The 18,520-nt window shown below is 41.9% G+C and overlaps 1 pseudogene; it reads right to left on the reverse strand.

The window, feature by feature from the left end:
* The window catches only part of LOC145412560 (uncharacterized), a 43,081-nt pseudogene that overhangs the window by 15,076 nt on the left and 9,485 nt on the right, over nt 1–18,520 (reverse strand).

The raw sequence follows: 18,520 nt of genomic DNA on the forward strand, positions 1-18,520 counted from the left end.
ACAGGCCTTTTCTCTTCATCCAACCCCCTCTTCCTTTCCGACCACCTCCCCCTCTTCCTTTTCCTCCCACTCATAAGTTCCCTGTCTCCTTTCTAACTTCCCCTTCTACCCTCTCTCTTTCCTTTTATCCCTCTCCCCCCCGCCACATCTTCCTCTTTTCTCCTCCCACTCCCCCTCCTCATCTCCTCTTTCTTCTCCCCCTCACCTCATCCAGCGCCAACACCCACCATCCTGCCGCCCGTCAGTCACTGTGTACAAGGGCAGTGCTTCGAACCACACTGGTGAAGCCTCGAGATAAAAAAAAATGGCACTCCAATCTTCGCTCAGGAGGCAGGTACAGCACCAATTGTTTTCAGTCAACTATACTGCCAATAACCCCGCAGGGCCGTAAAGTCGATACTCAAACTGTCGGATGTAACAGTTTGGAGCCGTACAGCCAAAAGCCATCACACCCCGTCCATCTGCCCAATCCAGGCAAATTGACCAATTTTGTCAGCTCCATAATTTATTGTTCATTATTTTTCCCTTATGAAAACGTAACTCAGTTGGCCCAAGTGGGGGAAAATAATGAATCCACTCTGCATAGGCGCCACATTCCGAGCTGGACAATACATTTTCACGGCTGCACGAAAAAAGAAATTGGGTGTTGATTTTTATATGCCGGCCTATACCAATATTGGCGGAGCTGCAGTGTGGTTTTATGCCACCAGGGACGGGAGGGGGACGGGGTGGCCATACGAGGGAGAGAGAGAGAGAGAGAGAGAGGAGGGGGGGACATCACATTTAGTGGGTGAAGGAAGGGGGACTGGGGGAGGGTGGGGAACTGGTGAGGTATGAGGTGGGGAGGAGGGGAATAATACCTGAACATTTCGGAAGAAAGTGGAGGGAAAGATTGCATATAATAATGTGCGATTTGACGAACAGAAAGGGAGGCAAGGACAGAGAACTTGGCATTCCCCGTATATCTAATATATATATATATATATATATATATATATATATATATATATATATATAATATATATATATATATATATATATATATATATGTGTGTGTGTGTGTGTGTGTGTGTGTGTGTGTGTGTAAGTGGGGGGGGGATGAGAAAAAACTATCGACTACATAAGGGTCATTAAGGCAGACAACCATTTTGTTCACGTAGGTTCACAATAAAGTGGTGGCAGATGATCACATTACTGATCACTGCAGCTGAGACGAGGCAACGGTGTACCTACATACACTTACGCTGTTAACGGCCATATTCTTTGTGGTAAGAGGCTTCGTAGCACAGCGTCAGCAACTTATTTTGCATAATACACATAAACGTACACCGGAACATTCTCTTGTTTGATATTTTGTTTTAATATCGTCATTAGTTTCCATCAATAGCATATAATAGGATATTAAGGTCTAATGTCCAGAATAAATCGCCAAGGACGATACATTAGGAACTTTCCAAGGCCACTTATAAATACAAGACATAAACTAAGCTGTCTCAGTACAGACAATTAACCTTCAATGTGATGACGTAGTTTTTGTTTTATTCTGGCTTCCTCCAGACGATTTCATTCCGATGTGAGAATACCTGGTGCAGTACAGGTGTTGTAGTACTGTAATAGTAGTACCTGCAACCCCAGGCTTATATGAACCTGCAACTGGTGAGAGTACCTGGTGCAGTACAGGTGTTGTAGTACTGTAATAGTAGTACCTGCAACCCCAGGCTTATATAAACCTGCACCTGGTGAGAGTACCTGGTGCAGTACAGGTGTTGTAGTACTGTAATAGTAGTACCTGCAACCCCAGGCTTATATGAACCTGCACCTGGTGAGAGTACCTGGTGCAGTACAGGTGTTGTAGTAACAGTAGTACCTGCAACCCCAGGCTTATGTGAACCTGCACCTGGTGGACTGCAGGCCCGGGTTGACATTCCTCCACAGGACACTATCCGCCTTTTGAGGGATGGGGAGAGGATTGAGGGATGGTTACACAACAGGGCAGCCCCACTGCCTGGTTATATCGGTGCCACCACCTGAAGGCGTCCCTCTCCAGCACCAAAGCAGTAAGTGAAGGCGATTATTAACTTTTCTCATTGGAAAAGTGTGTCCAGGATAAAACACTATCGCCTGGTGGTGGCCAGAATAACAAAGGAAATACGTCACCGAACTGATGGGGTTAAGACCAGGGTGACCAGTGGCTCGACTCTCTGGGGCATTTGGTGAGTAATAATTCCCAACCATCTCTCTTATACTCTTTTTACTCTACCTTGGCATAAACCTGCCATCTTTCCATCTTGAATGCTGAGCTGTTACAAAAGAGTATCACTAGAATATGACGCTAGTCACGAAGAAGTGCTATGGAAAGGATGTAGAACCACAGCATTATCTTTTTCCGCCTCTCAGCTACAAGAAATATGCTACAAGAGGACAAAAATCTGGCCCATGGTGAAAAGACTATAGCCAAATTCTTAGCAGCCAAGTCCAGCTGTTGCGCCGTAACCCACTAGACCACCAGGCGTGCAGTTGCCACACTGACCATCATTAATGTGGTGTCAGTGAGGCAATATCCAGCCCCGTGACAATAACCAGGCCAGATATTACCACGCTGGCTGGCCTGGTAATAGCCCCAGCATCGTATACTGTACAACATATAGCCCAGTGTTACCCTTACCATACCACACTTCCTAACACTTATTTTTACCGAGTTATTTTGCATATTACACTTTATAAGTCTCTTGTATGCTATCTTTATCTTCCTGTTGTCGAAACAGTTTGCATCAGTAATATATAAGAGAATTCTGAGGTGTAATAAGCAAAATAAATTGCTTAGGAAGAGGTGTTACGAAAGCTCCTAAGGTAATCAGATTACCACCCAGTTTCTTTGCCTTCTTCAACCTGAAACTCCCATTCCTCCAGCCCAAACTTTGCCCTGGCATCACCTTCTACCACCACAATGCTGTCCTTAAATAAACTCTTCCACTATCTATCTTCCATCTACCTATCTATGTATCGCCAGATATTCTAATTCCGTTTGGGATGGCCACAAACGAATCGCCTCCTTATCACTTTGTCATCATAACTACCCTCTCTCCAACTCATATTCCCCTCTCACATTACCTCTCCAATCCATCCCTCCACGTCAGCCTTTGTCTCTCCCTCCCCCTCCACCTCATTCACATGCATTTTCCTACTTAGTTTCTTATAACCCCATCCTCTCCACACGGCCAAACAATCTCAAAACATTTCTCCCAACGCTCACATCAACACCACAACGCTCCTTCGCTTTCCCATTTGTCTGTGTTTTTCCACGTAACCACACATGCTCCTCTCAGATACCTCATTTCTACTGCTGTCATTTTTTACCTTAACTGAACTAAGAAAAAAATCTGTCAGATCATAATTCGACCATGACTAACCATCTTCAACTATTAACCTTAATACCGTGACACAACTGCCCGGTGCTGGAGAGGGACGCCTTCATTTGGTGAAAACTTGATATCACCAGCCGGACTAATTATACACATGTCCCTCATTTCCTTCTCTATCCCCAAAAGGAGGACGGTGGGCTTTAGAATGAGGACAACTTAAGTCTGCAATCCACAGGATTCACGTCCATATGAACCTGGAACTACATTAACAACCGCAACAACATTCTCTGCCTTCATTTCCTTCCAACACCACTCCATCTCTCCACATTTTGCATCTCCTCTCAGCCTTCCTGTTAGAGAATATCATGACATGATGGACACACAGTTCTACGCGGCAGCCTGTGCTAACACACAACACCTCTGTCATTATAATTATGAGAGAACAACACAACACAACCACACACGTAAAACAATCAGAGCACAAATATTACAGGACCTTCTTCAACATCCCACCTCCATACATTCCAACACCGGCAATGAAAAAATACCTACATACTCACTTTAACACAGGATAACATAACAGCTCAATTAAAACGCTATACTACAAGCTCCCTCCCGATATCCACTCATCAGAGGTATCCTTAAATAAAGCTGATCCAATTACTAGGTTTAGATCAAGCCACCAGCCAGCCCAGCTTACATTTGAATTGAGTGTAATCACAGATGACACGTGGCCCACTTGTAGATTAGCTCCACACACCACAACACACATAATGGCGCACTGCACACCACATGCCACACTAACACAACACAACACACATAATGGCGCACTGCACACCACATGCCACACCAACACAACACCACACACATAATGGCGCACTGCACACCACATGCCACACTAACACACATCAACGGTATGAGCAACCTGTGGGACGATCCCATAGCGACAGTTGCTTACCTGCTGTCGACGGGTCTGCTGGACCAGGTTTGACTGGGATTAAACAACAATCAGTTGCACTAACCTTCCTGATAGTGTCCTCTGGTGTTACACAGGTCCTTGATAACCCTAATGGTGCCAGCGTATAGCTTGTTGAAGTACTCTCGGTGCTTCTGCGTCAGGCAACGACGGGTGTAGCTGTCGATGCACTAAAGACCTTCCAACAACACCCTGACCAAGGAGACAAGGAGTTACGTGAGGTTAGGTCCATCATCCTCATATTCTTCGCCCCCACTATCCTCACCAACAACCATCATCGTCATCCTGGCCTTAAAAGAAAGAGTTGGTCTGAGTATGTTGTGTTAGGTTGCGGTAGGTTAGGTTAGGTCAGGTTATGGTGAGTGAGGTTAGGTTAGGTCAGGTTATGGTGAGTGAGGTTAGGTTAGGTCAGGTTATGGTGAGTGAGGTTAGGTTAGATCAGGTTATGGTGAGTGAGGTTAGGTTAGGTTAGGTTAGGTTAGGTCAGGTTAGGTTAAATGATATTATGTTAGGTAATACATTGTTTGTGGGAAATATTTTCCCCCAGAGCAGTTGCGCTCTCTAAATTTATCATAGTTTATCCCTGGTTAAAGGCAGAGGACGTAGAGACTGTTGTTAATTATTCAAGCGATTTTAATAACCCAGAAACGACGTTCTCTTTAATAATTCTTGTTATTGATAAATTAAATGCTACTGCATTTAACCCCCGTGGACAACTATGCATTGTAAATACATGTAATTATGTGGTATTTTCCACTGACCTAAGCTGCGTCTGCGCGATAGGTGACGTGGCAAGCAGGGAAAGATTCCCCTGTTAAGGCAGATGTGGAATTAAGATATTTACATAGTTAAAGGGAATACTTGGTCTAACTTTAATTTAAGTGGAACTAAGATTAATTTGTTAGATTTGCCCTGTACATATCATGATGTAATTTGACTGTATTTAGTACTGTAAATAACTAAAAGTTGGCAACCTACCATTCTATGAGGGAGGTAGAATTGCCGCGTTCACTCACTCTGTTCCTATAGTCGGATTCCCGCCTGTTTGCGGCGGGGGTGTGGCCAGCACCTGTGGGCAATGGTGCCACGTTTCCCCAACTTGCGATGTGAAACGGAAGCTATTTATGTACAAGGCATCACAAATTCGATAAATTCAGATGAATAAAACTTACACTTGTGTATTTTGATGGATGAATCAACAGTAATCTTATTATGCATAAAATATTTATACAGTAACACAGAAACATGGCACACATATTGTACAGTGTTGCTAAAAGATATTGTAGTCACTTTTATTGGTTTTTAGCGTAGTTTTAGGGTGGGTAATAATATCACAGTTATGGATATAAGATAATGAGCCTGAAAAAAAGAAGAAATATGCCAATATCCAAAGTAAAAGAAATAATTCATGTAATTCTTGTGAGTGGCAATACTTACACATCCATCTGGCCTAAAATAAATGTCCCAAGGGAGAATGAGGAGATTCAATGTCCCAAGAGAGAGAGAGAGAGAGAGAGAGAGAGGGAGAGAGAGAGAGAGAGAGAGAGGCATGCATTGAATGCATTGTCGGCATCACTTAATATAACAAAACCAAATTAACAAATGAAAGCACAATTATAAATAACTTATAAAAGAATCAAAAGTACTCAGGGTGGCTCACATTTCCCGCCAGGAGAGAGAGAGAGAGAGGGAGAGAGAGAGAGAGAGAGAGAGGTCTGTCACTGCCTTCTTTGTATTCATTTGTTCCTTTGTACATACTGCACACACTGATATACATTGTTCCTATTGATGCACATATATCTATACACGTAATTTCTCTCTCTCTCTCTCTCTCTCTCTCTCTCTCTCTCTCCTAATACTGACCACGTGGTAGGTGAATCCAGCCCCCCCTTCCCCTCTCCTCCCTTCTTAATCCCTCCTGGGTGTCTCAGGTCAAATCCCCCTTCACACTTCCCCTCCCCCCTGGACCACTACGTCGGGGTGTATGAATCAGTAACGTAACAAACCTCTCAGCAGACAGTAACTTTGACACTCCATCTACTACTAAATATGACAAAACCAAATTAACAAATGAAAGCACAATTATAAATAACTTATAAAAGAATCAAAAGTACTCAAGGTGGCTCACATTTCCCGCCAGGAGAGAGAGAGAGAGAGATAACGGTATAGAAAACGTGGCAACACTGTATACAGGTGCGGGCCGCGCCACGGCCGCGAGCGCGCGCGAGTCCTACTATAGTCGCTCTCAAGCTAGGTTGTACATACGCACCATAAGGACGCTTGCTCAAGCAATTACACTAAGCAGCCTCATCGTCATCGGTTATCGATCACTCCCTCTTCACTAGCTAAGTATCCTTTACGAATTGGCCAATTCAAGGGGGGATTAGCTATGAGGTAGAAGAGAAATAGTTATTGTAGGTGAGTTAAGGTTAAGTTACGTTTCACCTAACTCTATGAGACTTGTTTGATTTACTTGAGAACAACTTCATAAACGAGTAACGACCTACGAGTTATTAGTAAATACCAGAAATATCTTACATAGCGGTGCTCCGGCAGGGATACAGACTTGTATACATTAAACTATTTTCACATTGTGGTGTCCAGAAAGAGGGCCCCGATTGGTTTAACAGAATTACTCTACATTTTTCACATTTGTGGTGCCCCGAGTGAGGAAAACCGATGTGTGCCGAGGCGCTGAATGTGTTTAAAGTTGCTTTTGTGGGGCATAGTTTACTACCACATTCGGTTGACGTGGAAGACGTGGACGTACGTGTCTACAGGGCTCCGGGAGGAAAGGCAAGCTTTTTCTCTGAAGATGAAAGGCTGAATGCCGTACTAGACTGGAAGCATGACCGTACGGTCCTTTTCCTTGGAGGAAATGATATCCATGAGGACGTGGAGGTCAATGAAGTTGTGGAGAATATTTTAGCAGTGGTAGGAGCCATAGAGGGCTCTTGTAAATCCTCAGTAGCCATAACCCTCCTCGAGCCAAGGAACCTGCCATATGGCTCTCCAGTTTGTTATGGAACATATAAATTAGTTAGCAGAGCTGTGAACCGAAGTTTGCAACGGGCCAGGAAGGGAAGGGATTTCATACATTTTAATGCCAAGCCCTTCCAAGCAATGTTGAAATCTGATGGTATACATTGGAACCATCATGGTAGGGAAGCGGTTCTGCAGAAATTTATAAATTATGTAGAACATAAGAAAGGAGAGTTCTATGCTGTACAAGCTATGGGTGGGCCTATGGAGTATTGAGGTAATAAATTCTGAGCTCTGGGAATATGGGTGTTTTGGCAATTGAGTGTGGGGAAAAAATAAAACCCTTGAGGTTTAATAACCCTGGGGAATAGGTTAAAAGTATAGACCTAATCCCTACACTCCTCAAAATTAAACTAAATAATTAGCTGAGCTGTAAGGAATATTACGAAATTGGGAGAGGGGATAATTTGTACAATGAGGACTTAATCCCTACCCTCTTCAAAATTTAAAATAATCAAATCATTACTAAGTTGAGGTAAAATTGTGGTTGGAATTCATAATTAAATTATTAAATTAGAACTCCGTCAACATGTCTGTTTCTTTATTGCAAAGATCTTCTAGTAGTAAGGCAGGATGGGTAACTAGAGCCATAAATGATTGTAACCAGTCGTTGGACCAAATACCTCTGTCCAAGGAGAGAATAAATAGTCTCCTAAATATTCTGAAAGATCGATGGAGTAAGTACAAAGAGAGTTACTTAACTTTAGAAGCGGCTATAGTAAAGGCTGAGAATAAAGAACTCTTAGAGTCAGAAACTACGAAGTTTGAAAACAAATTAGAAGAATACTTAACTGTAGTAAAGACACTAGAGTCAAAATTAGCTGACACTACTATGGAAACACAAGTTGTGGCACAGCAGAGTAGAGCTGTGTTACCACAAATAACGCTTCCAGAATTTGATGGAGAGCAGAACTGGAAATCTTTCTGGGATCAGTTCAAATATTTGGTACAGGATAGAACAGATCTCCCTAAAGTCACCAAACTTACTTATTTGTTAGGACAGGTCAAAGGAACACCATATCAACTGATAAAAGAATTACCAGTAGAAGAAAATAACTATGAAGTGGCTTTGACCATCCTTAGACAAAATTACGAAGACAGGGAGCAGGTTATAAATCGTTTATTAAAGGCTCTAATAGAATTACCCATGCCTAGGCACGATTTTGATTCCTTGCAAAAATTTAGAATTGCAATAAGTTGTAAATTAAGGGCCTTAGGTACTTACGAAGATATTAAAACATCAGATTGGGTGCTTTCAAGAATTGTGTCCTTAAAGCTACCACCGAAAACCAAGGATGCTTTGTATGGTAGGTACCAGAAGGATAATTTCTCCTGTGAAGAGATAGAGGAAGGCTTGATGCAACTCTGTAAACATTTGCAAGGAACATTAAACACTACTGAGGTCAAACAGAAGACCGAAGTAAAGAAAAAACCCCACCAACCAACTGATTGGGAAAGTTAAGTCAGAGAAGATTAAGTATGTGCCTAAAGAAGAGATAGGTACTTTCCTTAGCTCCACGAAGGCCGAGGATAAAGTATTAAAGATAAGGAATAGACATGCTGAAGATATTAAGGAAATAAAACCTTCCATGGTAAAAGACAGGAAAGTTTGTGTCTTTTGTGGTAAACAACATTCCAGTGTATTTTGTCAACACTACCCTAATTATGCTTCTAGAGTAGGGAAGCTTCAGGAACTGGGGTGTTGTATAATCTGTATGAACTCCAAACATACTGCCGCGGACTGTAAGACTAAATTAAATCTTTGCTTTAAATGCAAAAAGGATCATCATCATAGTGCTTTATGCCCTAGGATGAAAATTGAGGTTCCTAAACCTGCAAGCGTCAATATGACAATTGCAAAAGGGAATGCTCCATTAGTAATGCCAGCTGCAGTACCAATAGCAGATGTGAAGGTATTGTTTGAGAATAGAAACCAATTAGTATGTACCCTGTTTGATACGGGTGCTCAGAAAACTTTCATTTCTGCAGACATTGTGGAGAAATTAAAGTTACCAGTTATCGGCAAGGTAAATCTAGCCATTACAGGATTCTTAACAACTAGGAAGGCTCAGTCCTTTGATTTAGTTAGACCTGTAATACAATTAGGCAGATATAAATGCCGTATAACAGCAGCTGTGCTTGATACTATGGAGACAAGTATATACATAAAGGGATTGAAGGAAACCTCTGATCATCTGCAAAGCTCAGGGATAAAGTTGGCTAAACAGAATGTGGAATCAGATACTGTGGGTCCCATAAAAATGATCATTGGTTCTGATTATTGTGGAAGATTCCTACATAGGACTTTCAAAAGGAATAAGGTACAGTTGTTCAAGAGTCCAGGAGGTAACCTTATTATGGGTCAGTTGCCTTTTCCAAAACAAGTTAAAGGAGAGGCCAAACTAGTAGACTCAGTCTTTGTTACCCCCACACAGTCATTGATGGTAGCTAGAATAGGTGCAGAATTAGAACCTACTCAGATAAATGACTTGTTGGATGAAAACACTGAACCTGTACACAAACTGTGGGACCTAGACAGTATAGGTATACACTCTGAGGAACCAACCCCTGAAGATAAGATAACTTTGGATCTGTATAATCAGTCTGTGGAATTTAAGGATGGACAGTATTGGATAGGATTACCATGGAAACTAAACCACTCAGAGTTACCAACAAATTACCAAGCAGCTAAAGCTCAGTTAAATTCTCTTCTAAGAAAGTTGAGAGATAAACCAGAACATCTGACCCTATATGATAATATTATAAAGGATCAATTGAAGAATAAATTTATAGAAGAGGTAGAATACCCTGTTAACCACAAAGAAGGACACTACTTACCACATCATGCTGTAAGCATGGATTCAGTAACTACTCCCATAAGGATAGTATTCAACTGTAGTAGTAAAGCGTCCAAGGGATCAGCTAGCTTGAACGATTGCCTATACTCTGGACCTACACTAACAGAGAAGTTAGGGAATGTGTTACTAAGATTTAGAGAGAAACCTTACGCTTACACAGCAGACATTAGTAAGGCTTTTCTCAGAATAGGACTGAGAGATGAGGATAGGAAATTTACAAAATTCCTCTGGCCTCATGATCCTCAAAATGAGGATAGTCCATTGAAAACTTACTGTTTCCGATCGGTGCTCTTTGGCTCTTGTGCTAGTCCTTTCCTACTTTGCAACACTTTAAAGCATCATTTTGAAAATGCCAAATGTCCAGAAATAGGGCAGGCTTTTTATATGGATAATTTGCAAGGTGTTGCTGATACAGAATCGGAAGCTTTGAAGGCTTATGAAATAGCCAATTCCGAATGTGGGAAGGCAAATTTGCCGTTACAGAGCTGGAATACAAATTCACCGCTTTTGAGGAATAAAATACAAGAGGACTATCCAAATTCTGACATTCCCAAAATTCGAAATGTGTTAGGTCTTAACTGGGATACAACAGCTGATGGAATAATTTTGAAACCAATTAAGTTCTCTGATGTCACTCTCACCAAGAGGTCCTTGTTAAGTCAGGTTTCCAAGCTATTTGACCCATTAGGATTGGTCAGTCCTATAGTTATTAGGGGCAAAAGTTTAGTACAGGAGGCTTGGCAAGAAAAGTTAGACTGGGACACTGAATTGGGTGAGACATATGTGGAACAATGGGAACAGATTAGAAAGGAGTTTGAAACTACATTAAGCATATGTATTCCCAGGAAAATAAACAGTAATGAGAAGTCGCACTTACACATATTTTGTGATGCTTCTCAAAAGGCTTATGGAGCAGTAGCTTATTGCGCAACAGGAGAGGATAGTAAGATTATAATGTCCAAAGCCAGAGTTGCGCCAATTAAAGAAAGAACCCTACCTCAAATGGAATTGGCTTCCATAGAAGTAGGAACTAAATTGGCCAGGTATATAACCATTACTCTTGATACTCAGTTTGAGGATATTTACATATGGACTGACAGTAAGATTTGTCTTTACTGGATAGGGAAGGAAGACAGTAAAATTCCTTTCGTCCGTAATAGAGTGAAGACTATTAAAGAGCTGTCTTCCAAATTTAAATTCATGCATGTGTCCTCCAAACAAAATCCAGCTGATCTGTTCTCGAGAGGTTCGACCGTAAGGAGACTGATCAAAGATAACTTGTGGTTTAAAGGTCCTAAATGGTTACTCACTAAGGATTGGCCTGAACAGAAACAGTACAGTATTGCTGAGATTAGTGTAGTGAACTTGGATCCTATAGTACCTGAGCCAGAAGTAATTGACATCAGCCGATTCTCATCGATAAGACAACTTCTAAATACTACTAAATTGGTTGTTGAATTTTTGAATAAGAAGGTGGGGTTTCGAAAATTAGATCCCCTAGAATACTGGCTGAAAAGAGTACAAAGAAATTCTTACAGGGAAATATATAAACTTTTAGGCCAAGACACTGGAAAAGGGAATAAGCTGATGAAGAATTTAGGCTTGTTCTTAGACGGAAAGGGTCTGATAAGATGTCGAGGCCGATTGGTAAAGGCTGACTTGCCTATCCAAACCAAACATCCCATTTTATTACCTAAGAGTGGGTGCTTTGTACAACTTATTATAAAGGAAGCCCATGATTCCACTCTCCATGGAGGTGTACCACAGACCTTAGCCCAAATTCGGGAAAGGTACTGGATTCCTAAGGGTAGACAGGTTATTAAAAAATATCTCAAAAACTGCATCATTTGTAGGAGGTATGAGCAGCGACCTTTTAACTACCCTGGACCACCAGCCCTACCGAAGGAAAGGGTGAGCATAAGTCGGCCCTTCCATAAAACAGGAGTGGACTACACAGGGGCTATAACTGTTACGGGTGAGGAAACTCCCTATAAAGTTTACATTTGTTTATTCACTTGTGCCTACACAAGGGCAGTCCATCTAGAATTAGCGGAAGACCTAAGCTCAGAGACATTCCTCAATGTCTTTCGCAGATTTGCCGCTAGAAGGTCTTGTCCTGGTAAGTTAATAAGCGACAACGGAACTAATTTCGTTGGAGCAGCTCCCATACTTTTGATCATAATGAATGACCCGAAGGTTAAGTCGGCGCTGGGAATCAGAAATTGTATTTGGCAGTTCACAGCTCCAAGAGCTCCATGGCAAAATGGATTTACCGAAAGAATGATTGGTATTGTCAAGAACTGCCTCAGGAAAACATTACATAGAACTAAGATCACGAGAGAAGATTTAAGAACAGTAATAACTGAAATTGAAGCCAGGATTAATAATAGACCTCTGACTTATCAAGATGACACTAGCGACTCGCTAGAGGCCTTAACACCGGCTCTCATGTTATATGGCAGGAAGCTCCATCCGATGCCTTGTGTGGATATCCAGGAAGAAGTGGATGATCCTAACATAGAAACTAATGATTTAGGACAACACCTTCGGGAGGGATATCAACGTCTGAAAAGGGTGCTGGATACATGGAACAGACATTGGAGCGAAGAGTATCTTTTGAGCCTACGCGAGAGGTTTTATGGAGCTCAAGCTGCCAGCAACAAATCAGTTATTAATATAGGAGATGTGGTCTTAGTGAAGACTGAACAGCCAAGATCCCAGTGGCCATTAGCTAAAGTGATCTCCACACACCCAGATTCTGAAGAGGTGCTGAGATTCGTAAAAATAAAATGCAGGGGACATACCAGTATAAAAACTATTGATAAACTGGTACCCCTTGAGTTAGCAGCCACTCCGGATCCAGAGAATGGTGAAGATCAAACGGGTCAAGAGGCGCGACCTAGTAGGGCCGCAGCACGGGGTTCTCGAGAATTATGGAGGGAACTCTTGGCTAAGGGTCATATTACATGATACAACGTATCATTTTCCGCCGGCCCCAAAACTGTGGGAAATATTTTCCCCCAGAGCAGTTGCGCTCTCTAAATTTATCATAGTTTATCCCTGGTTAAAGGCAGAGGACGTAGAGACTGTTGTTAATTATTCAAGCGATTTTAATAACCCAGAAACGACGTTCTCTTTAATAATTCTTGTTATTGATAAATTAAATGCTACTGCATTTAACCCCCGTGGACAACTATGCATTGTAAATACACGTAATTATGTGGTATTTTCCACTGACCTAAGCTGCGTCTGCGCGATAGGTGACGTGGCAAGCAGGGAAAGATTCCCCTGTTAAGGCAGATGTGGAATTAAGATATTTACATAGTTAAAGGGAATATTTGGTCTAACTTTAATTTAAGTGGAACTAAGATTAATTTGTTAGATTTGCCCTGTACATATCATGATGTAATTTGACTGTATTTAGTACTGTAAATAACTAAAAGTTGGCAACCTACCATTCTATGAGGGAGGTAGAATTGCCGCGTTCACTCTCTCTGTTCCTAGTCGCTCTCAAGCTAGGTTGTACATACGCACCATAAGGACGCTTGCTAAAGCAATTACACTAAGCAGCCTCATCGTCATCGGTTATCGATCACTCCCTCTTCACTAGCTAAGTATCCTTTACGAATTGGCCAATTCAAGGGGGGATTAGCTATGAGGTAGAAGAGAAATAGTTATTGTAGGTGAGTTAAGGTTAAGTTACGTTTCACCTAACTCTATGAGACTTGTTTGATTTACTTAAGAACAACTTCATAAACGAGTAACGACCTACGAGTTATTAGTAAATACCAGAAATATCTTACATAGCGGTGCTCCGGCAGGGATACAGACTTGTATACATTAAACTATTTTCACATTGTGGTGTCCAGAAAGAGGGCCCCGATTGGTTTAACAGAATTACTCTACATTTTTCACATTGTTGATGGTTCTGAGTAAAGACGGGTGTAGTTATCGATGCAGTGAACACCTTCCAACAGCATCCTGACGAAGAAGAATTAGACCAGCGCGAATCGACTGCACGAGGGTGATGCGTGTCAAAGTCCATGTGCGACTATATGCAAGTATATGAAAGGACATACTATACTCTATTCACTCAACCTGTCCTAAAACTGCCATCCCTCCATCTTGAATGCTGAGTTATAACAATAGATTATCACGAGACTACGATAATAGGCATGAAGAAGTGACAGGAAAAGGATGGAAAGCCGCAGCATTGTCTTTCTGCCACTAAGCATGTGAAACAAACTACAAAAGGTGAAAATTTGGCCAAGTTAAAGTAAATGAAATATACCAACAACCACTTAAATGCCAGCCACGGCTTGGGTTCCAACCTCAGACTAAAAGCAGACTGAAAGGGAATCACGCTACAAACTGAGTCACCGGAGCTCCTTAGGCTATTACTTAATCCCTCCACCTCCAAAAATCTCTCTAAAGATAAACATATTCGTCAGGTGATAACAACAATAACACGAAAACAATCTCACGGTAGTGATGGATTTCATCATATACAGAAAATATCCTCCCCTCCCCCTTCTCCTCTTCCTCATTATCATCACCAATATCATCATCATCATCAATAAATAGTGAAGGGTTTAATTTCATATGCAGAATATCTCATCCACCTCCTCCTCCTCCTCCTCCTCCTCCCCATCATCATCATCATCATCATCTAAGAACGTCGTATTCTGTTTTATTCTTATTTCTATCACGCGATTCTACTCAGCTAACACGAGAATCCTGTAGGTTTTTCATCCCAACTTGGTTCAGATTTATATCCTTTTAAAGCTAGTTTCACGGAGCTCAGTGACTGAAAAATGACAGTGCTGCAGGTCTACATCCTTTCCATAGCACTTCCTCGTAACTACCATCATATTCCAGTGTTACTCTATCGGTACACCACAACATTCAAAATGGAGAGATGGCAATTTTAGGTCGTTAGTGTAAAAGGAGTATATCAGTGATAGGTTAATGAAGGACGTATCTAACCCCTTCAGTCTGAAAAGTGTTACCAAAGTTGAATAAAATCGTCTGGCTACAGCAACAACAGAATGAAAAAGACGTCATGCAAATGAAGTGGTCAGGATGGCAGGTGAAAAATTTGCTGCAACCTTACTAACTTTAACTGGGCCTACAATTACCATCTCTCCATCTTGATTATGCAGTTGTAATGCAAGATTAACAACGGAATATGATGCTAGTCACGAAGAAGTGCTGTGGAAACTATGCTGATCTATAGTACTGGTCTATGCTGTAACTGAGCTACGTATAATAGGCTTCAAAAGAACGAAAATCTCTGCCAAGTTAAAGTGAACGAACTACAGAGTACACGAGGAACAGTTGGTAAAAACCAGTCTTAGGTTTATGCCTATCGACTGCACGAGGGTCGTTACGGCAGACCATCAGTTTGTGCTGAGTCCCAATCTTCCCTCAGAACACGACCCGCACTAGTCAGTTGACATCCAGGTCCCAAATGTACTGTTGGGTGAATAGGGACAAGGAGGAAACTAACTGCGTCCACCAGTCTGACCGGCAGCAGAACCGAACTCTGGTTGTTTCAGTTGCGAGGTGGGTGTGCTAACCACTGCACCAGCAGGTTCCCCACACTGGACGCGGATCGATGAAACAGCTAAACTCTGGGTCACTCGGCCGCTAAACCCCTTTACTACGAGAATGGCTGCTGGAGAGGCACGCCTTCTCGCGGTGGCACTGATGTAGCTGGTCGCCTCCTCAGCCTGGTTATACTTCCCTCATCTCCCTCTCTAGTCTCCGAAAAGACAATGGTGGACGGCAGGAGGAGGGCAACTTCATCCTGCAGTCCACTGGGTTCATCCTACTACTACTACTACAACTACTACTACTACAACTACTACTACTACTACTACTACTACTACAACAACAACAACTACTACTACTACAACAACAACAACTACTACTACTACAACAACAACAACAACAACTACTACTACTACTACTACAACAACAACAACTACTACTACTACTACTACAACAACAACTACTACTACTACTACTACAACAACAACAACAACTACTACTACTACTACTACTACAACAACTACTACTACTACTACTACTACTACTACAACAACAACAACTACTACTACAACAACAACTACTACAACTACTACAACAACAACAACTACTACAACTACTACAACAACAACTACTACTACAACTACTACAACAACAACAACTACTACAACTACTACAACAACAACAACTACTACAACTACTACAACAACAACAACTACTACAACAACTACTACTACTACAACAACAACTACTACTACTACAACAACAACTACTACTACTACTACTACTACTACTACAACAACCACTACTGCTATTACCAATATGAGTTTTACTTTATTCTTGCTCTTATCAGTCACTTCATTCATTTTAGACTTTTGCAACTGGATGTTAGATACAGCCTTCATTAACCCCTTCAGTAAGTCCAATCCTGTGTTGCCCCACGAGGAGCGTAGGAGCCCGGGGCTAGGCAAGTTGGTCCTGACATTTAAGATGAAAGTGACCAGCCTCACTCATTCCTGTGTGGCATTACGTGAGCAATAAACCCCAACCAACCCTTGGATATAAACCTTCACTGGCTCAATCCGATTGGAGCGCCTTAATTGCCCACTAAACCACCAGGCGCCATAATCTGGTTATATGGTTACCACCCAGCGTAGTAAATGGTTTCCTGGAGTACAGGAGACCACTTGGCTTGTCACTCAGTGTAGAGTCACCCACAGGCAGAAGGAAGAGGAAAGAATGTAGGAAAGAAAGACAGAAGAGGGAGTGTAATGTCATCCGCAGGCAGAAAGAAGAGGAAAGAATGAAGGAAAGAAAGAGGAGGACGCAACGAAGAGAGGAAAGGGCAGACACCCAAAGCAGCACTACATCGGGTGAGTGGATGGTGAGTGCCCCCACCTACCACCCCTTCAATAAAGCAATTCCATTTATATGCTATTCTATTGCCTCCAGCCAAATACATTCAGCTTAATAAACTTTCTGAATTGGAGGGACTGCATACAGCCTTCATTAAAATCTTCACTATAAGGAATTCTGATTTACTCTTACTAGATCCAGTCAACATTATTCAGCTTGGAAGAGAATTTTCCAACCCAAAGTTTTTATTTCCTCCATCAAACTCCACCCTTCTTTCACCCCAAGAACCACATGATATAAACTCACAGACACATTCTACTGAGCCAATCAATGGTCGTCACAAAACTGAGGTTCTTATTTGTGAAGACCTCAAGAAACTTCACACACACGGTAATGTTCCCGTTGCTGCAGTCCTGTTGTACCCGATACCTCTCTTCCACCTCAATTATGCACCTCTTTCATCACAATTCTACTCCTCCACCCAAACTATGCCCCCTTTCCACCAAAACTTTTGCTCTATTACACCTCAAGTCTACTTCTCTTCCACGTAAGTCTACTCGTCATGCACTTCAAGTATACTCCTCTTCCACTTACAGTCAACCCCTCTTCCACCACAACAACAAAAATACAAACTCACGGGCACATTGTGTTGAGCTCGTGGATGGTGGCAGCAAAGCCCAGGTCCTTATTTGTGAGTACCTCCAGCAGCTTCACACACACGGCAATGTCCCCGTTGTTGCAGTCCTGCTGCGGCCCACGTCCCCCGCCTCCGTTGTGCCGTCGCCGACAACTGTGACCCCCACCGCTGCCGCTGCGGTTATTATCCTCTGACCTCTCCTGTGCCAAGATGAACAACAAAGGTTAAATAATGGCAAATATAAAGAACATGTTTCCTCGCAGTGAAGCGATTAAGCAAGTTACCTAACAATTTGACCAGGAAATATGGACTTTCCATTTTATTACAGGTAACCTTAGATTATTTCATGTTACGGTTATCCTCTGGCGACTCCTGTGGCAAGATGATGAAGAAGAAGGGTTAAATAACTGCAAATAATATAAAATTAAAGTATCCTTGTACTGAAACAGCTGACGTGACGTACTTTTCATTTGATCCGTCTTATTTCCAGACATGTTTATTTGGCTAGAGAGATATTTCATGAACTGAAGGAGTCAGAAGTAATCTTCTTAACCCCATCACTACCAGAGGTTTGTCCTAAGCTGAATAAAATCGTCTGGTGGAAGCAAGAATAAAATACAAAAACACGTCACCGGATTGGAGGGATTACGCCAATTACTTAACAATTTGATCAGTAAATATGGGCTTTGCATTTTATTACAACCTCGGATTATATCATTTAGCTCAGAGTAACCCGCCA

The sequence above is a fragment of the Coenobita brevimanus genome, chromosome 93 (assembly GCF_032717465.1).
Source record: "Coenobita brevimanus isolate Jiangsu-jjx chromosome 93, ASM3271746v2, whole genome shotgun sequence".
In the NCBI taxonomy this organism is placed as follows: domain Eukaryota; kingdom Metazoa; phylum Arthropoda; class Malacostraca; order Decapoda; family Coenobitidae; genus Coenobita; species Coenobita brevimanus.